At 47.5% G+C, this 22321-nt stretch overlaps 1 pseudogene; it reads left to right on the forward strand.

The window, feature by feature from the left end:
- Positions 1–21859: 21859 nt before the first annotated feature.
- On the forward strand, positions 21860–22063 carry LOC138077344 (small nucleolar RNA U3; annotated as a pseudogene).
- Positions 22064–22321: the final 258 nt, after the last annotated feature.

Raw genomic sequence — 22321 nt, forward strand, 5'->3', positions numbered from 1 at the left:
TTGCCTATTGAATTGTGTGAGTTCTTTATACACTTTGGATATCAGCCTCTTATCAGGTATATGATTTGCAAAAATTTTCTCCCATTTGGTAGGCTGCCTTCTAATTTTGTGGATGGTCTCGTTTGCTAAGCAGAAGCTTGTTAGCCTGATGTAGCCCCACTTGTTTGTCTTTGCTTTTGTGGCCTCTGCTTTCGGGGCCAAATCATCACCAAGACGGAGGCCAAGAAGCTCAGCCCGTGTACTTTCTTCTAGGGGTTTTACGGCTTTAGGTCTTACATTCAAGTCTTTTCTTCCCTTGTGAATGATTCTTTAATATAATTTGGTTGGTTATGATGTTTTGGAAAGAACTGCCAGCAAAGACCGTTTCTGGATTTCATTTGTCTCTGGCTGTGCTGGGTCTCCGCTGCTGCGGGTGAGCTTCCTCCAGCCGTGGCTCATGGGCTGCTCTCCGTCGGGCCGCAAGGGCCTCTCGTCGCGGCGGCTTCTCCTGCTGTGGCGCACGGGCTCTAGAGTGTGGGCTGAGTAGTCGTGGCTCACGGGCTCAGCTGCCCTGTAGCATGTGCGATCTTCCCAGACCAGGGACCGAACCCACGTCTCCTGCGTTGGCAGGTGGATTCTTAACCACTGGACCACCTAGCAAGTCCAAAGATCACTTTTTAAGGTGGCTAACTTACAAAAAGTCTAAGGCAGCATGAGAATCACGTAATAAAACACATGAAGTTAAAACCAGAACCTGGAACCATTCATTCTGTGTTGGAATCTACAATCCACTTTGAGTTCATTTTTGTGTGAGGCAGGGGTCCTGTTCCATTCATTTGCATGCGGTTATTCAGTTTCCCCAACAGAAATAAAAATAATACATATAAACAGAAATCCTGGTGCTTCCTCTCCTTTGCACCCAGTGGCTCTTCTGTGTATCTCCCGAAATGTATCCCCCTTCTCCCACTTTTAAGCTCACTGCTCTATACTGCGGGGTGCATCGAAAGCCGGCACATGGGAGAGATGTGGATTTTCACCTTTGAAAGGTCCTTTTGACATTGACACATGCTGCAATCCCTACAGTCATTAAAATGAAGATAAAGTTGTGTTACTAACACTGCAAGTTGTTACTATATTAAAATAATATATTAAAGAAAAGAAAGTGAAGTTGCTCAGTTGTGTCTGACTCTTTGGGACCCCATGGACTGTAGCCTGCCAGGTTCCTCCGTCCATGGGGTTTTCCGGGCAAGGATACTGGAGTGGGTAGCCATTTCCTTCTCCAGGGGATTTTCCCGACCCAGGGATCAAACCCAGGTCTCTCGCTCTGCAGGCAGACTCTTCACCATCTGATCCACCAGGGAAGCCCTAAAATAATATGCGGCAGAGTGGCAATCGCCCGTTGCCATGACTGAGTGCTTTCCCTGGGTGCAGGATCTTCAGCGCTAAAACGGGGACTGTCCTGAGCAAACCGGGTCCCCCGATAGAGCGTCTAGTACAGCCCTATTGTGTAAGGAATATACGTGAACGTTTAGACAAGAGTTGCAAGGTAGCTCGTCCAAAACATTTGCAGTGGTTAGCACTGAGTGATAGTGGTGGGAAATTACAACTTGCCTTCACTTCTTTTTATTAAGCAATGTATTTTGGGTTTCACTCCCCTGAATTAGACATTTTCTGTTGAGAAATACGCATTACTGTGTGACTTGAAAAAAGAAATTGGCTGCATGGGTCTTCTCTGCGGTCCTCACGGTTAGTTGCCCCACAGCGAGTGGGTTCTTAGTTCTCTGACTGCGATCTAACCCACGTCTCCTGCCCTGGAGAATGGAGTCTCAACCACTGGACCACCAGGGAAGTCCCCTCTTGTGTGACTTTTAGAGCATGAAGCACATGGAAGTTAAGATTCCACTGGCAAGCAGGGCAGAGCAGAATAAGGCAGATGGCTTGGGGCAACTTGGAGGCAGTGAGAGAATACGGCGAGTCGTGAGATGGCTTGGACTTAGCATTGGGGATGAGGGGGGAGAGAAAATACGGTTCAAGTGATTCGTGGAGAAAAAGACTCATGAGGACTCTGATTGATTAACTCTGGGGACAGAAAAAGAAAGCAGGAGTTTCGGCTACCCACAGATTTCTGAGTGGTGCCATTGACTAAGAAGGATAATTCAAGAGAAATAGAAGCTTTGAGAAGGAGGGATAAAGATAGGAGCTCTAGGGGCCGGTGTTATTCTGTTGGCTTGATTATGGACATACTGATAAGCTATGGACACCCAAGAGGAAGTGTAGGAGTGGGGTTTATCACAGGAGCTCAGGGCACTAGCTATTTGCAGGCCTGTTTCTTAACTCAAGTCATTATCACCAGCAACCTCCCTTTGAAAAGTTGTCCAGACCTCCAATAACATGCTCTGCCGGCCTGGAAGTCCCTTCTGACACATGGCCTGATTTGAAAGCAGTTAGGTTTTAAAATACACTGCAGTAATCCCCTGCTATCACTTGTAAGCAGTGAAAAGATGACTCATTTGCATTATATGGAAAGTTTCTCTTCTCTTTTAGTAAAAAAAAAAACAAAACCAAGAAAATCCTTGTACATCCCTTTATCTTTATTTCCCCCTCCAGCATCAGTGTAGTGATTTCATCTCTTTAAAATGTGTTGATATTTATCCTACGGCCCAGTATTTGGTGTATCTTGGTTTTGCTCTTGAAAACAAAGTGTACGCCATTATCGGGTGGAGTGTTGTTCAAACGTAAATTAGGTCGAGTTGTTTGACAGTGCTGTTCAAATCTTCTGTCTCCTTGCTGACTTTCTGTCTACTTGTTCTATCAATTATGAGTATTGAAATGTCCAGCTCTCACTGGGGATTTGCCTACTTCTCCTCTCGGTTTTTGCTTCATGTATTTTTGAAGCTCTGTTATTAGGCACATGTATATTTAGGAGTAATATATTCTCTTGATTAGTTGATCCATTTCTCATTCATTAATCTCTGGTAAAATCCCTTGTTCTGAAGGCCTACTTTGTCTGAGTTAAGACAATTTACATTTAATGTAAGTATCAATATAATTGGGTTTAAATCCACTGTTCTGCTATGTGCTTTCTATTTTTCCCATCTCTTTTTTCTTCCTTAATTTTCTTCCCCATGCCTGGTTATATATCTTTTATAATCCATTTTATTTTCATTCTTTCTTTCCCTTTTTTTGGTTGCACTGCACAGCTTGTGGGATCTCAGCTCCCCAACTAGGGAGAGAACCAGGGCCGGGGCAGTGAAAGCCTGGAATCCTAACCACTAGGCCACCAGGGAAATCCCGATTTTCTTTTTCAGTGGCTGCTTTGGGGTTAATTATGTGCATCTTTAACTAATCACACAACACTTGAATACTTTGCATATTCATTAGTCAGCGTTCAAACAGAGAAACAAAACCACTGGGAGCGATACTTAGCAAGGGATTTATTATAGAAATTTGATCTTATGCAATGATAGGGAGCTGGCTAAACAGTTTCTGAAAGGCTGGTTTCTTTGTGCCTAGTGCTGGTATGTTACTGGATGTGAAGGGAAAGAAATTGGGAGCGGGAAAGGGGTTTGAAGTGGGGGAAGAGTAGCGGAGCAGGAACAAAACAGCACCCACACGTCCTCTCTCACTGTTTGCAAGAGGCCATCTTTGATGATGTGCATGACCTACAGGAGAGACTGGGGTTTCTCAGTCTCAGCACACCTGGGCCAGGGCTCGGAGAAACTGCAGGATGATCCAGCAGGAGCTGGAGGGGCTGTGGGCTCAGCTGCTGCCTCGTGATGACAAGGTGACCCAGCAGTTAAGTTACAGCAAGTTACGCTCTGCACCTGGTGTCCCCGCACCAATTTTTAGAGTGACAAAAAAAAAAAAAAAGCAAGTGGTTGCTGCTTCACTGTACCCACCAGATGTTGTATAAAATGTCTCTAGTGACCCGTGCTGACTTGGAACTGTACAGGGAAAGAAACTCTGGGAATACAGTTCCAGCTTAGCTGAGCTGATACAATGCAAATCCACCAAAGCAGAGAGAGTAAGACGTTGCCTTTAACAGTAAATTTCCACTCCCACTGCGGCCCTCGGGTGCTACTGTTGCCATACCTTTTGCTTTTACATACATCCACACACCACTATACACTGTTATTTTTGTTTATCTTTCAAAGAAGTCAAGGGGTGCGAAGTCACATGTGTATCATCTCTCTGTTACTCCTTATTTCAGTTCAGGTTTCCGTCCAGAATAATTGCCTGTCACTCGAAGAGCTTTCTTTACCATTTCTTGTAGTGCAGGTCTGCTGGTAACAAGTTCTCTCCGCTTTTGTTTTTCTTCTGTGAAGAAGTTATTTCCTTTTCATTGTTTAAAGGGTATTGTTGCTGGCCATAAAATTTTAGGTTGACAGCTTGTTTCTTTTTCTTTCAGTGCTTTGGAGAGGTTCCACTGTCTCCTGCCTACATAGTTTCTGATGAGAATGCTTTAAATTCTTATCATTGTTTCTCTGTATATGACCTGCCCTTTTTTCTTTGTTTGCTTTTAAAATTGTCTTGTTATCGCTTGTTTTCAGCAATTTGCCTAAGATGTATCTTGGCGTGGGGTTTTTATGTTAATCCTGACTGGAGTTTTTTTGACATTCTTGAATATCTGCATTTATAATTTTTCTCAAGATTTCCAGCCATCATTTCTTCAATTGTATTCTTTTTGTCTGTCTTTTTCTCTCTTTCTCTCTCCTCTCCTTTCCTTCTTGGACTTCAATTACATGTATGTTAGACCATTTGATGTCATATCACAGATCATTAAGCTCTGTTTATTTTTTCCCATCTATTTTCCTCCCTGGGCTTCAGTTTAGGTAGGTTATATTGCTGTATTGAACATTTGGGTCCATTATCTTTTCCTCTGCAGTGTTGATCTCATTGGATGAAATTCTCATTTTACATAGTCTATTTTTCATTTTAGAAGTTCTACTCGATTCTTTTTTATATCTTCCATCCCTCTACTTATTATGATTATACATATATTTAAATATTTGTAATTATAATGACTCTCTAGCATCTTTGTATCTAGTCTCATCATCTCCATCATTTCTGTGCCCATTTTCACGGGTTGATTTTTCTTCTGTCCATGGGTCACAGTCTCCTGCTTTGGGGCATATCCATCAGTTTTGACTGGATGCTGGACATTATGGATGTTACATAGTTGAATGTCTCAATTTTGTTGTCTTCTTTTAAATAATGTTGGGCTTTGTTGTAACACGCAGCTAGGTTACTTGCACACTATCTTTATCCCTTTGAAGCCTGTTTTCAAACCTTGCTATGGCTGGTCTGGACTAGCCTTTACTCTAGGGATGGTGTAGCCCATAGCTAACACGTGACTTCTGCGAAGTTTCCACTGAATATTTGAGGTTTTTACTGAGTTTTCACCACTCTGGCTGGTCGCAACTCAAATGTTTTCTGACCTGTGTGAGCTCTGGGAATTGTTGCACTTGCAAATTTCAGTGTGTCTTTGCTCTGTCACGGGGAATTTTACTCGAGTACTCAACAACAGCTCTAGAAGCTCCTATGCAGATTTCTGGAGCTCATTTGCTGCACAGCTTCCTCCTTTCTGGAACTTTGCCATACAACTTCTGGCTGTGTCTCTGTACACCAAACTCCAAATGCTCAGTTCAGCAAGATTGGTATGTTCTTCTTGGGATTCCCTCTCCTTGGACCATGGTCTGAAGTATGACTCCAGGCAGAAAACCAGGACAATCAGCCCTCTCCCCCAACCCACTATATCTGTCTCTCTTCTCTTATGGATCACATTCTGCCACACTTGCTCTCCATTGCTTGAAAGCAGTTGTTTCACATATTTTGGTCGGTTGTCTAGCTGTTTCGGTGGCAAGGCAAGTCTAATTCTTGTTACCGCATCATAGTCAGGTGCGGAAGTCAGGAACTGACAGAAGGAAAAGCTCTCTAAAAGGCTCCTGTTAGATGTTACCCCTCTCTCAAAGAGCTTTTCTAAGTTTCTGCCTCTTCTGTGATTATTGCTATCACATTCTGCCTTGACTTATAACCAAAAATACATGTGACTGTCTTAGGGGACTATGAGGGCCTCAAAGGTGGGCACAGAGTCTTCATTATCTTAGAAACTTCTCTGAGCCTAGCATGTGATGGGGAAGTGAGACAGGATTACCCTGTATGGCTTGACGGTGAACTGAGGTGACTCCGACGAGGCAGTGGCACCCCAGTCTGAAAACCTAGGAGGACCGGCTCTCTCCCCTGCGTGATCACCACTGGGCATCCTCCCAGGCAAAATCACGAGGGTGCACAATTCTCCCATATTAGGCAGGAGACTGAGGGATTGGTTAAGAGAGTCCAAGCCTGCCCAGGCTTGCCAAACGCATCATCCTGACCCTGGAGATCACAAAGCCTCGGATCTCGACACAACAGAAGGGCTTGACCGTGGGTGCCCTGATAGTGTCAGATGATGTCCCAGAACGAGGCCAGACCGGTCCCCAGGGGGCAAGTCCAGGCCAAGGGTCCAGGAGCTGCCCTTGCCCACCTCCCCTGGGCAAGGAGCTGGGACGGGAAGTGGCGAGGTCTGGGTCCCAGCCCCAGATCTGTGACCATGATCAGTGAACTTAGTTTCCCCACCTGCAGAATGAAGCTTCAGACAGCACGGCCTTTTCCTGCTCTGAAGAGCTGGGTTCTGGGTCTTCCCTGGTGGCTCAGTGGTAGAGACCGCCTGACAATGCAGGAGACACGGGTTCAGTCCCTGGGCTGGAAAGATCTCAGACGCCGTGGACCAACTCAGCCCATGTGCCACAGTTACTGAGCCTGTGCTCAAGAGCCTGCGCAACTACTGAGCCTTCGGCCCTAGTGCCCAGAGAACGTGCTCTGCACTGAGAGAAGCCTCGCAACGGGAAAGCCCTGCACTGTGGCTGGAGAGGAGCCCTCTCCCCCAGCCCCACCACTTGCCACAACTAGACAAGAAGCCTGTGCAACCGTGAAGACCCAGCACAGCCCTAAGTGAATAAATAAAGTCATTTTTTTATAAAAAGGGCTGGGTTCTGACAACTGATGGGTTGAAGGTCCTGGAAGTCTCTGGTTCCCCAAGGTGGTCATTCTGGGCTTCCAATAACTGATGGTTCTGGGACATTGGCTTTTGATGGTTCTGTGATCAGAGCAACTTGTAGCTCTCTATCTGTGATGCTCTGGCCCTACCCTTCCATGGCGTCAATTCTGTGCCTCTGTGACCCTGGGCGATCCACAGCATGGATCTCCATCAGCAGACCCAGCTTTCTGTCTGCTCAAGAACTCAAACCAGCTCCTCGCTCATTGTTCCCAGAGTCATTAACTCCTAGTGATTGACTCACAGGAGCTAGGGAGAAACAGAGGTGCGGGGAACGCCAGCCAGGCTGCCCTGGGACTGAAAGGGCTGATTGTCTGCCTGCCTGAGAGGGGCGTTGTGCTTGGCTGTCTGGTGAGGGCCTGGCAGGGCTGGGCCGGGCACCCCCACGCCGGGCCCAGATCAGCAAGAGGTCTGCCCTCCCAGCCCATTACCTGGCATCCGGCTTCCCTGGTGGCGCACCTGTGTCCCAGCAGAAGGAGTGAGCTGGAAGGCAGGCAGGGGCCCACTGCTGGTTCCTGGGGCCGCCTGAGCCTGGCTTGAGCCTGTCTGGCCATCCCTGGGCGGGGCCCCTGGTTCTCTGCCCGGTTTCCCATCGGAGCCCATTTGGGCCTGCCGTGCGGCTCTCAGAAGTCCTCCAGGCCTGGTTATCTGGCCAAGACCTTTGAGCACATCTGGGGGAATGTCTGTTTCCGTTTCACTTCCCTCTAAAGGGGGGTCCGCATGCTGCTCCCTGACCATCGGCCTGTGGACTGGGGACACACCCTCGATAAGCCTTCATCTCATCCCTGACCCATGGTTGCTCTAAGGCCAGATCCTGACACACGGGCGCAGGCTGGAGGAGAAGGCCGAGGGGCCTGAGGTGACCCCTGCTCTGCTCCTTGTTCCCGGGCGACGCCTCACGTGCCCTCTCTGGGCCTCGAGCTCTAACCTGTAAAGTGGGAGTGTGCTGCCCTCACGGTGGCTGTGGAGAGAAATCCACGCGCATGTGCGGGCCAAGGGCTCTGGGGCCAAGTGTCGGTTATTGCTGTGCTCCCTGGTGGCTCAGCTGATAAAGAATCCACCTGCCAGTGCAGCAGACTCGGGTTCGATCCCTGGGTGGGGAAGATCCCCTGGAGGAGGGCATGGCTACCCACTCCAGTGTTCTTGCCAGGAGAATCCCATGGACAGAGGAGCCTGGCGGGCTACACTCCACGGCGTCGCAAAGAGTCAGACACGACTGAGCGACTAAGCACATGGCTGTGCAGACAGCAGGGTTAGTTCTCCAGGGTTCTCCAGCCTCTGCAGAGACCGTCCTGAGCGCCGGCCTCTCCTGGAGGGAGCACGACACACATGCACGTGGATGGAGGCAGGACAAACCGAGGCCCAGGCGGGCACTGCCGCTGCGGGATTTACTTACAAAGGTGCTCTTAAATTTTCTGGCTGGCAAGCTCACACGTTTCCATTTCCTGAGAGGCAAGTCAGTGGCAAAGCCAGCAGGGATGAGCCTGAAAGCAGGTTTTTCCATTCCGCTGACGACCTGGGGCCTGCTCATGCCCTTGCTTGCGGGCCCGCAGGGTCCGGCAGGAGAGGGTGCGTGCACTTTTGCTCAGCTGCCATTCTTGCTCGAGTCCTCTTTTGACCTCTAGGGTCAAATAATCACTGTTAGTTGCTAAAAATGGTTCTCTTTTTACATGTTATTATGAGGGGTTACACACACACACACCCCATGTCTCCCTCTCTCTGAAACTGATGAGGAGGGTGAAGGCCAGCTCTGCAGCGTCCTCCAAGAACCCCCTGTTTGGCTGATACTCATGGCAGTCTTGCTGGTTCCCTTGACAACATGTACATTGCTTTTTTGACTTTCATCATAGTCAGGACTACAAATTTTCTGTTTTAGTTTTGTAACTTTCTGGCATTTTAGCTAATGTTGTGTTTGTACCCTGTTGTGGAGAGTGAAAGGACTGTGTTGAATAAACCTAGGATAAGAGTGCAAAAATGAAATAATAAAGCCATTTGCAGCAACAGGAGTGGGCCTAGAGATTATCGTTCCGAGTGAAGCGAGCCAGACAGAGACAAACGCCATATGATGTCACTTACATGTGCAGAATCTAAAGAAAATTATATGGATGCACTTATTTACAAAACAGAAACAGACTCACAGAGTTTGAAGCCAAACGTACGGTTACCAAAAGGGAAATGTTGGGGGAAGGGATAAGTTAGGAGTTTGGCATTAATAGATACACTTCTGTATATAAAATCCACCATCAACACGGACCTACCGTACTCAACACTCTATAACAACCTACGTGGGAAAAGAATCTGAAAGGAATGGATGTCTGTATAGGTAACTGAATCGCTTGGTGGAACACCAGAAACCAGCGCAGCGTCATAAATCAGCCAGTGCGGTGTTTAGCCGCTCAGTCGTGCCAGCTCTGCTGTGACCCCATGCACTGCAGCCCGCCAGACTCCTCTGTCCACAGGATTTCCCAGGCAAGGATACTGGAGGGGCTTGCCATTTCTGTCTCCAGCGGATCTTCCTGACCCAGGGGTTGAACCCATGTCTCCTGCACTGCAGGCAGGTTCTCTACCACTGAGCCACCAGGAAAGCCAAAATCAATTATACTCCAAAATAAAATAAAAATTAATTTTAAAAATAGAATAAAATAAGGGAAGTGATGGTGATTCCCCTGGCCAGGGTTGCTGGGGGGCCTGAGTGTAATCAGGTGTAGCCCCAAGTGACCAGCTTTATAGACGGCAGCTCTAGGGTTTAGCTGAAGGTCACGGGACTCATGTGACCTATTTGAATCTCGCCTTAGCCACTCGTTGGCCAAGGGGCCTTGGGCCAACCACTTGGCCTTTTCTGCCTCAGTTTCCTCTTCTGTCAAATGGGGCTGACACAGACATAGTGAGGATTAAATTTTTCAAAACGTAGGTCATGTCGCCCAAGGCCTGGTACACGGTTGACCTCAGTCAATGGAGCCAACAGCATTATTAAATATTCCTCCTAATAACCTGAGGACTCAGCCTGCCTGGACTTCATTCATGAACGTTTCAGGGAAACACGTGTACCTCGGGGGTGTGCAAGATGGCCTTGGGGAAAGACCCTGGCCACCGAGTGGACAGCACGTATGTTGGAGCTTGGGATCTCTTTATATGGAAGGAGGCGAGCGTCCCGCACCCCTTGCCCAGTTGGCCCCACCGGAATGTCTGGATTCCTAAGTCATTGGTGGAGAGGCACCCCTCCTCGCCCCTGGAGCTTTCTGGGACAGGGTTGGCCTCTGTTTTGGTGCCTTGTTGTGGGGTTTCCATGGGGCTGCCTGAGCCTGGCGATTGCCCTGGTCTTGGCTGCAACACCCCTGGTACCAAAGCTGGTTCATCTTGCGGCGTGAGGAGGAGAGAGAAGGAGGGTGCAGCCAGCTCTGGGTCACGGATGGAAGAGCCTGTAGCGGACCAGGGAGGCTGGGCCCAGGTGAGCAAGAGGAGAGGCCGGGCCAGGATGCTGTCCTGAGAGCCTCACCTGCCTTCTCTGGGGCCGGCCTTCTGTCTCTTCTCTGTCCCAGAACCAAGGTCCAGCCTCCCAAAGGGCCTGGGAGTGGATATGGACCTGGTACCTATCAACACCCTGAGATTTGCTGTAACGGCAGGAAGTGAAGAGGAACTAAAGAGCCTCCTGATGAAGATGAAAGAGAAGAGTGAAACGGTTGGCTTAAAACTCAGTCTTAAAAAACCCGAGATCCTGGCACCCAGTCCCATCACTTCATGGCAAATAGAAGCAGAAAGTGTGGAAGCAGTGAGAGATTTTCTTTCCTGGGCTCCGCAATCACTGTGGATAGCCACTGCAGCCATAAAATTAAAAGACACTTGCTCCTTGGAAGGAAAGCTGTGACAAACCTAGACAGCATACTAAAAAGCAGAGACATCATTTTGAAGACAAAAATCTATATAGTCAAAGCTAACATTTTTCCAGCAGTCATGTACAAACGTGAGAGTCGGACTGTAAAGAAGGCTGAGCACTGAAGAACGGATGCTTTCAAATTGTGATGCTGAAGAACGCTCTTGAGAGTCCCTTGGACAGCAATCCTAAAGGAAATCAACCCTGAATAGTCATTGGAAGGACTGATGCTGAAGCTGAAACTTCAATACTTTGACCATCTGATGCGAAGAGCCGACTTTTTGGAAAAGACCGTGATGCTGGGAAAGACTGAAAGCAAAAGAAGAAGGGAGTGTCAGAGGATGAGATGGTTAGATAACATCACCAACTCAACATTCATGAACTTGAGCGAACTCTGGGAGATAGTGGAGGACAGAGGAGTTTGGCGGGCTGCAGTCTGTGGGGTTGCAGAGAGTAGGACACGACTTAGCAGCTGAACAACCACCACCCAGACCCCGAAAACGTGCATTTATTCCTTTATTCATTCACTCAAGGTTTCACTGAAATTCATCTATTACACTTCAGGCCCTTCTCTGGCGTTTGTGAAAACAGTGGTTGACTTGCCCTCAAGCAGCCGACAACCTGGAGGACGTGGTCAAACGACAATGCAAGTGAGACACTAGTGTGGTGAAACTTTCCTGTGTGTTTGTGGCAGAGACCCTTTAAAGGATATGATGGAAACAAAGAATCTTCTCCCAGAAGATGTAATAAGCACATGCATATGAAATTTGATCTAGAGTGTAGGATGTTCACAGGTTCCCCTGACACCCAGTCTAGAACCCAGATCAAGAGATGCTGAGTCATAATGGGAAAGAGCTGAGCGGGCCAAGCAGGAAGCTGTTGAAGGGCAAAGCGAAGGAATGTTTCTTGGTCTAGGAATGTAGGAAAGACTTCCTGAAGGAATTCACAATGACTCATTCAACAAGCATTTATTGAACACCTACAAAATGCCATCCATTCGTGATATACCGATGAACAACAGAAGCAAGGTTCTTACTCTTTTGGAGATCACGGTCTGGCAGGGACAGACAATGTCTGGAGGTGATGGGGAGCCTGCTTTAGGGGGGTGCCAGCGAGAGGGAACAGTTTATGGACGGGCCCTAAGGTGGCACGAAAATGCAGTGCTTGAAGAATGCTTGGAAACAGCATTCTTTTTGGACGTATCCCTTGTCCATGCTGGAGCTAAGCAAGTGGGATGAGATGGAATTCGAGAGACGGGCAAGAGACAGATGACAAAGGTCTTGTGGTCCTGGGTAGGAATTAGAATTTTACTGTTAGGGGAATGGGAAACCATTTTTCTTTTGAAGTTTAAAATTTTAAATCTTCGTAAATGGAAGCATGCCGTCTTTGTATGCCTTCCCAGACAGCTCAGTGGTAAAGAATCCACCCGCCAATGCAGGAGATGCGGGTTCAGTCCCTGGGTCAGGAAGATCCCCTGGCTAAGGAAATGACAACCCACTACAGTATTTTTGCCTGGAGAATCCCATGGATGGAGGAGTCTGGTGGGTTAGTCCATGGGGTCGAAAAGAGTTGGACACGACTGAGCGACTGAGCAAATTTTATGGCTGCCTTTTTTCATCCAAAAATGCTTGAGAGATGTTGAGTGAACTTAGTTAATTTGTTTTCAGTGCTATATGGAATTATTTGGGCACCTGAATGTCGTATTTTATTTATTCATTCTCATATTGATAGACATTTAGGTTTCATCCTGTTTTTTACTATTTCAAATGATTCTGAAATGGGGGAATTAATGGGTTTGTGCATTTCCGACATTACAAGAAGTTGCCAGATGGCTGTTTAAAGCTGGCATCCTAATTTATATTCCCATAAACAGCATTTGAAAGTTCCCACTTCTTTATATTCTTGCCAACTGTTGATATTGTCAGCCTTTTAAAATTTTGACAGTGTTTCGGGTATAAAATGGTAACTCGCTTTAATTTGTGTTTCCGGGATCGCTAGTGAGGTTAAGCATGTAATTTTGTGTTTATTAGCTCTTGGAGTTTCTTGTGAATTGGCTGTTCATATCGCTTGTCCATTTTTTTGACAAGGCTCTCTTTTTTAAAAATTTATTTGTTTATATATTCGAGTTACTAATCCACTGTCTTTCATAAATGTTGCAAATGTCTTCTCCCAGGCTGCTTGATGGAAGGTTTTAAGAGGAGTGATGTGATCTGATTTACATTTTTAAAAGATTGCTCCGGCTACGGGGTGAAGAAGGGGAGATGAGGGTGATGGGTATGAGTGGATACAGGAAAACCAGTGAAGAGGTCGTCACAATACTGGTCCAGGGATGGCAGAGGGTGACCTGGAGTAGGAGAGGAAATGGAGAAAAGTGGGCAGTTCCAGAGTACATTCTGGAGGTATAGGTAGATGGGGTGCAGGATGAGAAGAAAAGGTAGGAATCAGAATGACTCCTAGGCTTCTTTAGCAACTGGGTAGGTGATGGTGCCATTGACTGTGGTGGAGAAACAGGTTCAGGCTGAGAGCTGGGGAATAAACATTTCTGTTTTCAACACATTAATCCTGAGGCAATCTGTAGATATCTAAGTGCAAATCAAGCAGGTAGTTGGATTTATTAGTCTGGAGTTCAGGGCAAATAGCCAGGGCTAGGGATAAATATTTGGGAGTCAGCAACACATTGATGGAATTTAAAGCCACAAGACGGGATAAGCTGGAAATGACAAGATATCCATGGTGGCTTAGATGGTAAAGAATCTGCCTGCAATGCAGGAAACCGGGGTTCGATCCCTGGGTCGGGAAAATCCCCTGGAGAAGGAAATGGCAACCTACTCCAGTATTCTTGCCTGGGAAATCCCATGGACAAGGAGCCTGGTGGCAGGTTATAGTCTAGGGGTCACAAAGAGTCGGACACGACTGAGCAACTAATACACACACACACGGCCAATATTTGGAGGTTGAGCAGAAGTGGAGAATCACTAAAGGAGAGCTGTCCTAGAATATAAACTCCACGTGGCAGGGCTTTGTTCTGTGACTGCCTAGTACCTAGCATAGGGCTCAGCAAGCGGTAGGCTCCGAGTAAATATTAGTTGAAGGAGCGCATGAAAGAAAAAAGGAGCGAATGAAGAGATGGAGAAGGCGTGGCCAGCGACATAGGAGGAGGAGAATACGGTATCACAGAAGCCAAGAGAAAAGTTTCAAGGAGATGGGAACAGGTGTGTGGAATGTGGTCAAAGCTGCCGAAGAGATAGACACAGAAGTGACCACTGGGCTTGGCGACACAGAAGTCATCGGTGACCTTGATAAGAGCAGCTGAGGCTTGAAAGATGAGGCATTTGCCAGAGCCTAGGAGGCAGGGGGTAGAATAGGGGTGGAGACTGAGAAAGAGGAGATCTCCCAAGCAGTGGGAAATGCAGGGATGTGAAAATGCAGGGAGACAAGTGAGACTGGTTCGTGTCACTACAAGTTATTCCAGCTGACAGGAGGGTGAGAGTGGCCAGGAGAGAAGAGGCTGCACATATGAGAAGGCAGGTTTGGGAGAGGGTTGAGGACAGCCTCAACGACAGAGCCTCTTGACGAGAGTGAAAGAGGAGAGTGACAAAGCTGGCTTAAAGCTCGACATTCAGAAAACTAAGATCTTGTTGTCCGGTCCCAACACTTCAAGGCAAATAGATGGGGAAACAGTGGAAACAGTGGCAGACTTTATTTTGGGGGGCTCCAAAATCACTGCAGATGGTGACTGCAGCCATGAAATTAAAAGATGCTTGCTCCTTGGCAGGAAAGTTATGACCAACTTAGACAGCATATTAAAAGGCAGAGACATTACTTTGCCAACAAAGGTCTGTCTAGTCAAGGCTATGGTTTTCCCAGTAGTCATGTATGGATGTGAGAGTTGGACTACAAAGAAAGCTGAGTGCCGAAGAATTGATGCTTTTGAACTGTGGTGTTGGAGAAGACTCTTGAGAGTCCCTTGGACTGCAAGGAGATCCAACCAGTCCATCCTAAAAGAGATCAGTCCTGAGTGTTCAATGGAAGGAGTGATGTTGAAGCTGAAACTCCAATACTTTGGATATGTGATGTGAAGCGCTAACTCATTTGAAAAGACCCTGATGCTGGGAAAGATTGAAGGCAGGAGGAGAAGGGGACGACAGAGGATGAGATGGTTAGATGGCATCACCGATTTGGTGGACATGAGTTTGAGCAAGCTCCAGGAGTTGGTAATGAACAGGGAAGCCTGGCATGCTGCAGTCCATGGGGTCACAAAGGGTTGGACACGACTGAGACACTGAACTGAACTGAACTGAGGACAGCATCCCATGGTTTTATTTATTTTTTAAAAACTTAAGTATGCCTTTATTTTATTTCATTTTAGGCTGCATAGGGTCTTCTTATGCAGGGGCTACTCTAGCTGCGGTGTGTGGGCCTCTCATTGCGGTGGGTCCCTTGTCGTGGAGCACTGGCTCCGGGAGGCTGGGTCTCGGCAGTTGGGGCCGGGAGGCTCTAGAGCCTGGGTTCGGGAGTTGCGGTGCAAGGGTTCAGTAGGCCCGCAGCAAGTGGAATCCTCCCCTACTGAACCCATGTACCCTTCTCTGGCAGGCAGACTCCCAACCAGGGCCCACCCGGGGAGTCCCTAGCCCAGCAGTTTTAGGAGACAGTCACTTGAGCCTGAGTTAAGGGGAACCATCAATTGTCTAGGTGGTGTTCATGATTCCGGGGTCAGAATTACGATTCAAACTGCTTTAAGCAAAAAGGAATTGTTTTTTCCCAGGGAGAGATCCTGGCTTGCGATGCAGGACTTGGCCACTCTCCCGTCCTCCTTTCTTTGTGCTGCCTTCCTGGTAAGGCAGGCTGGTCTCTCCTGAGGGGCAGGAGGGCTGCCTTCAGGCCCAGGCTTCCATCTTACGCCCCCCTCAATTCCAGGGAGGAGGCCAGACTCGCTGTCAAGCTTGCAATCCAACGGGCGTCTCACTGGTGCTGACGGGTGGTCATGTGTCATATCTGAGCCAATCACTGTGGTCAAAGGGAGGGTGCTCTTTTCTGGTTGGCCAGGCCTGGTCATATGCCCGTCCCAAGTTTTCTAGTGCCCATAATAAAAATGGAATCGAGAAACAGGTGAAATTAATTTTCATAATGTCTTTTTCTTAACTCATTCAGTTCAGTTGCTCAGTCATGTCCAACTCTTTGCGACCCCATGAACCGCAGCATGCCAGGCCTCCCTCTCCATCACCAACTCCTGGAGTTCACCCAAACTCATGTCCATTGAGTCGGTGATGCCATCCAACCATCTCATCCTCTGTCGTCCCCTTCTCCTCCTGCCTTCAATCTTTCCCAGCATCAGGGTCTTTTCAAATGAGTCAGCTCTTCGCATGAGGAGGCCAAAGTTAGCTCATCCTATTCTATTATCAATGCAAAAAGTGTTATGAGACACTTTGCGTTCTTTCTTCATACTAAGTCTTCAAAATCTGTATTTTACACTTATTACATCTCTTCCAATGCTAAAATTTCTTCAGAAACATTTCATCTGTGTTTAGATTTTTATCAAATTTACAATGAAGGTGGGACATCAGCCCCAACTCTAGCTGTGAACCTGACCAGAGAGATTATTTATAATTCAGCCGTTTAAGATAACACCTGTACTCAGAAAGTCCCATACTTTTTTGTTTAAGGTTTTTTTTGGGGGGAGGGGGTAACAAAAATAAATTCTAAAACCTCTGTGTCAAAACCAAAACCTGAAATTCATTTGTTCCAAATGATTCTAATTCTCCAATGACTGATTGTATATCAGTGTTAAAATTCATGTTAATTAAAAACAAATAAAATCTTAAATTCAGTGTTTCAGTCTCACTAGTGGCATTTCAAGCGAGCAGCTGCCATATGGGACAGCCAACGCAGCCCTAATCCAATAAGCTCACCTGATGGAGGGGGACGTGGGGTCCAGGGAGGGAGTAGTCTGGCCAAGGGCACTGAGCTGAGTGGGATCAGGGCCAAGGTCTGCTGGCACTGTCGGGGGCCTCTCACTCCTCTTCACCAAATGCCTGGTTTGGAGCAGGCGTTGAACACTGAAGCAGCAACTTAGAAGTGGATTTAGAAAGAGAAGCCCTTCCTTGTTCCCGCTTCTCAGCAGTGAGTCCCACACTGCAGAAGGCACAGCCTCTGCTAGTAAGAGTCCAAATACTTGCTCAGACTGTAAAAATTTTTTCTTAATTAAAAATAGTTATTTATTCATTTAGGCTGTGCCAGGGCCTACTTGCGACTCACAGGATCTTTAGCTGTGGCGTGTGAACTCTTAGCTGTGGCATGTGGGATCCAGTTCCCTGACCAGGGATCACCCCAAGCCCCCTGCATTGGGAGTGCGAGGCTTAGCCTCCGGAGCACCGGGGATGTCCTCAGACTGCAGACTTCTGTGTATTCCTGTATCTTATGTTCATCTCGTCTGCGACCACACTCTCAGAAGATGAGCATCTGCGGAATGACATACACGATGCTAGCTAGCATGTGTTTACACCCAGACGGTGCTGGCCCAGCTCCTGCCCTCAGGGAGCTCACCATCTCGTCCAGTGGTAAACTCATCATTTAGGCTGCCCACAGGATAGTTCAGTCAGCACTTGTGGGAGCGAGCACATTGCGTGCCTCTTGTTCAGAAACACCAGCAAACAGCCTCCAGCGCTGGTTGAGTCCTTGGGAAAATTCGCAGGGAGCCCACACCTGGCACCGCTGGGTGTTGGGCCTCAGCCTGCGGGTGTGGGGGTGTTTGGGTACCAGCCCAAAGTCTAGGAGGGGTTGTTTTGGTTGTTAACGATTAGGACTGAGGGGGCTATTGTTAGGCGATGTCTCAGCTTGCTGGTGTGTGGTGTTGGCCCGGTCCCATAAGGTGGGTGTTACCGTCAATTAGCATCGCTTCATTGATGAGAACATCACTTCATCTCTCTGCTGATCACTCACAGCAGCATCCTTCTCTCTGTCTCTCACTTCCTCTCTCTCTCATACACGCGCACACACACTCACACGCTACATAATTTAATTTGCAGAGCCCAGTGCACAATGAAAGTTCAGGGTCCCTGTTCAAAAATGACGGATTTCAAGCTGTCAAGATTAAAGCAGAGCATTAACCCAGAAGTGAGTTTGCACGGGGGGAGGGTTGGCTGCCGGGCCTCATGACCTGTGCAGTCACCCGGCTTCACACTCACAGGGTCCCTGCTCTTGGCATTGGGCTTGTGCCTTCCCTTCCCCTCACCTGCTGTGAATGAAGTCAAAAGTGCATCAATCAGAGCCCAGATCTGAGGTCTGTTATTTCTTGTCATCTGTCGACACCTGGATGAAGGCAGTGACTGTCCTGCCCATGTTATAGACGCAGAGGAGGGTCTGGCACTGGAACCCAGAACTCAGCTGAGGCCAAGGCTCGGGCTCACCCCCTGAACACCCCCCTCTAAGAGGAATAAGCCACTTCATTCTTGGCGTCCTTCCTGGTTTTTTCCTTAATATTCTTTTCCTCTGAAGGAAATGGGGAACCTGGTAGAATAATGGAATCACCAAATTCCTCTAGCCGGGTGGGGGTCACCCTTCCCTTCAGTGAGTCCCCACCATGGGGACCCATGGTGTCCCCACCTGGACTGAATCACTAAGGGTTTCCAGGGGTGTGTGTCTCTAACTCGCCTCCTGCCGCTGTCCTTGTCTCTCTAGCCCCACCTGGACTCAGGAGCAACTTGTCTTCCTTTAACTTCTTCCCAAGGTGCCACGCATCTGAGCAGCACAGGCTTTTGCTGAGATTTGGGGTCACAGAGGGAACCGCATCCCAGAAGAGCAGACAGCCAGAAGGTTCCATCGGATGCTCATCCTCTTAGCCACCTCCAGGCCTCCTTCACCTCCCAGGCTCCTTCCTGATCAAGGGTTCCCTTGAGCACCTCCTGACTCCCCGACCTTTCCTCCCCAGCTCCTAGGATGCCTCCCCTCCCCCTTTCTCGTGCGTCCTTCCATCCGTGCACTCGCTCCTCATCAAGCCATCTATTGATCATATGTGCCCGGCGCTGCGTTAGGTACTGAGATACAGGAAAGAAATGGTGGACAAGACTCCACCCCCACAGACTCCCAGTCTCGTGGGGAGATGGACCTGAAGTATCGGAAGCAAGCACACAGATAAGCTTCTGCATTTTGGTTGTGATGGGCGCCATGAAAGCAAAACGTGGAAAATTAGAACAACCTGGGGAAGACCCATTTTAGACTGCATGGCATTTAAGCTGAGATCTGAAAGGTGAGTGGGCGTCAGCATGGGAAGAGTGTCCCTGATAGAGGGAGAAAGGTGGACAGGGACCCTGGAGTCCCTGGGGGAAGTTGGGGGTTTTTTGTGGAGTAGAAGGGCAACCAAGGTGTCTGGTCAGTAGTGAGCAAGGCGGGGAGCAGAGAAGAAGTCAGTGGAGGTGGGGAGGGCAGAGGGTGCAGGGTTCTGCAGCCCTGGAAAAGGGCTGGGGTATAATTCCCAGTTTAGCAGGAAGCGATTGGAAGCCTTTGAGCTTGGGAGTGACAGGATCTGAATTACATTTCAGGAAAGCTTCATCTGGCTGTTGGGTGGGAAACGAACAGGATTATAAGGGCAAGAGTGGAAGAGGGGGCCAATGGCAGACAGTTTCAGGGTTTATGTGATGGATGAGGATGCCTGGGTCTCGAATGGTGGTGACAAAGTCGGAAGAGGCAGGCAGAGCTGACGTTTATTCTGGAGGTAGACCAATAGTCCGTGTGTGGTGCTTGGTGATGGGAAATGATTCCTACATTTCTGGGACCTCCCCTCTCCTCTACAGCCCACTCGCACTCCTTGCCCAGCCTTCAGATACGTGACCCCAGCCACCCAGGGCACTGAGTGCAGAACTGTGAGGGAGAAAGGCTGCTGGACGCTTGGAGGACAATAAAGATCCAGTCAAGTGTCAGATGGTGGAGGTCAAACAGGATGACCTTTAATAATCCTATTTTCTTACAAAAAATTTAAAAGATTGATGATGAGGTCATGTATTGGCAAGGAGTAGGTATCTTAAATACCATTAGTGGGAAAATCCACAGGTGAATCTTTTTCTTGGAATGTACTTTGGGGTTACCCATTTAAATTTAAAATGTGCATGACTATAGCTTTGGTTCCTTAGAAAGCTCCTCTAGAGGGAGGTGGGAGGGGGTTCAGGATGGGGAACACATGTACACCCACGGCTGAGTCATGTGAATGTATGGCAAAAACCACCGCAATATTGTAAAGTAATTAGCCTCCAATTAAAATAAATTTTTTAAAAAAAGAAATCTCTAGAGAAGTGAGTATGTACCTGCACGTATGTCAGCTTGGGTGAGGATTTCAAGGCATCAGTGTTTGTACGTCAGAGACTGTAAACAACCCACATATCCATCAGCTGTGGTTGGGCAGACAAACTGCGATCCACCGTGGAGACACTACGCAGCAGCTAAAATAACTACGCGGATCTCCTTATACCAACATGGAAAGACCTCCTAGGTCTGTGGGTAAGTGAAAAAGCAAACAAGTTACGCATCAGTACAGTACATACATTATAACATCTAATATGGGAAAGCAGAATCCTGAAAGAATGCTGCCTGCTTCTAAATGTGTTAAATGCACATACACCTGTGCAAAATGCATAGGAAAAAGATTCAAAGGAAGGATCGTGAACTCCTCACGTGGTCACTAACAGAACAGGATGGGCTCTGGGGTGGGTGGTGGTTAGAGACCTGCTGACCTTACATGTTTCGTTTGAAGATGTCACCCCGAATTCCATATTTGTGCATTACTGGCATAACTAAAAAGTTAAAACTAATCTGTATTCATTGCAAAGCCTCTGAAAGTATAGCTATGCGAATGAAGGGTAAAATACCTATATTACCTCCCAAAGAAGCCATTATTGAGATCTTAATACACATGCTTCTCATCTTTTCTGTATTTTCCTATGCTTCAAAAATAAAAAATGGACTATTAAACATTCTGTTTTATGACCTGCTTTTTAATGCTATGTTTTGAGTGTGTCTCTATGTCATAAATACTCTCTCAAGCCAAGGTTTTTTTTTCACTTTTTACTTATTTTTATTTTCATTAATTAATACCAAAGTATAGCTGATTGACAATATTGTGTGAGTTTCAGGGGTTAAGTGATTTAGTATACATACATGCACCCTTTTTTTAGAGTCTTTTCCCTTATAGGTTATTACACAATATTGACCATTGTTTCCTGTTCTGTACAGTAGGTCCTTGCCGGTTACCTGGTTTATGTTCAGTAGTGTGTCTATGTTCATCTCAAACTCCTGATTTATCCCTCCCCGTCTTTTCCCCTTTGACTTGCTTTTCCCCCATGAGTTGCTTTTCAATGTCTGTGGGTCTGTCTCTGTTTTGTATAAAAATTTATTTTTATCGCTTTTTTAAGATTCTATATGTAAATGATATCATATGATATTTGTCTTTCTCTGTCAAGCCAAGTTTTTTTTAATGGGTGTGTTTAATAGTCTGTGCTGCTTGCATTTACCTCCATGCATTTAAATCCTCACAAAGCTTATTTATATTCTTTGTTATCTACAACCTTGTAAGTGCGTCTTAATTCAGCTGTCCAGTTGTTTATTTAGGATCATTTTATTCGGAAACTATGTGGGATGAAGCTATTTTAAAGCCTTTGATTCGCAGTGCCCAGTCGCCTTCCATAAATGGGAACCCACTGCAGGCTGCCCAAGGCAGGATGTTCCTGACAGGTCCCCTTTGCCTCAAGGCTTTTCAAGAGCAGCTTGTTATCCACTGCGCATCAGTGGCATTTCCCTCATAGGCACCTTCAGAGACAGAGGAGATGTGTCTGGTCCAGGTTGGTCTTCAGAGGCACAGCTGCTCAGATGACATTTTGAGGTCCCTTCCAGAACTGATCTACGGTTCCAGTAACAAGAAGACAAACCATAAGACTATGCTTTCAGGCATCACATCTGTAATTGGTTACTGGAGAAGTTTCTCTGACTGTGTAGACCACGAGGAGGAGATGCAGCATTCCCTCCCGAGCATGGAGCGGCTCTTGGTGTTGCCTCTCCAGCGGCCATTAGCCTTTGATGATCATTTCTTCTCTTCCTTTGGGAGGGTAAGAGGGAGGGAATGCTGTCTGAGTGGGGGTGGGCGGGGGAAGGGACGGACCGTGCAGCTCGCGTCAAGGTTAGCTTTGACGTGTGGCTGGGAGGGCCAAGGCCCCTGGGAGCATCTTCAAAGACCCTGTCCTCGGAGAGCCCAGTTCAGGAGTCAGATTCCCCTGAGGCCCACAGAGACAGGGTTCTGGCATGAATGTGCTTTACTTCCAAGGGTGGTGTTTAGTCGCTAAGCTGTGTCTAACTCTGCAACCACATGGACTGTACCCGCCAGGCTCCTCCGTCCG

Source organism: Capricornis sumatraensis, chromosome 3, assembly GCF_032405125.1.
Source record: "Capricornis sumatraensis isolate serow.1 chromosome 3, serow.2, whole genome shotgun sequence".
Taxonomy (NCBI): Eukaryota; Metazoa; Chordata; class Mammalia; order Artiodactyla; family Bovidae; genus Capricornis; species Capricornis sumatraensis.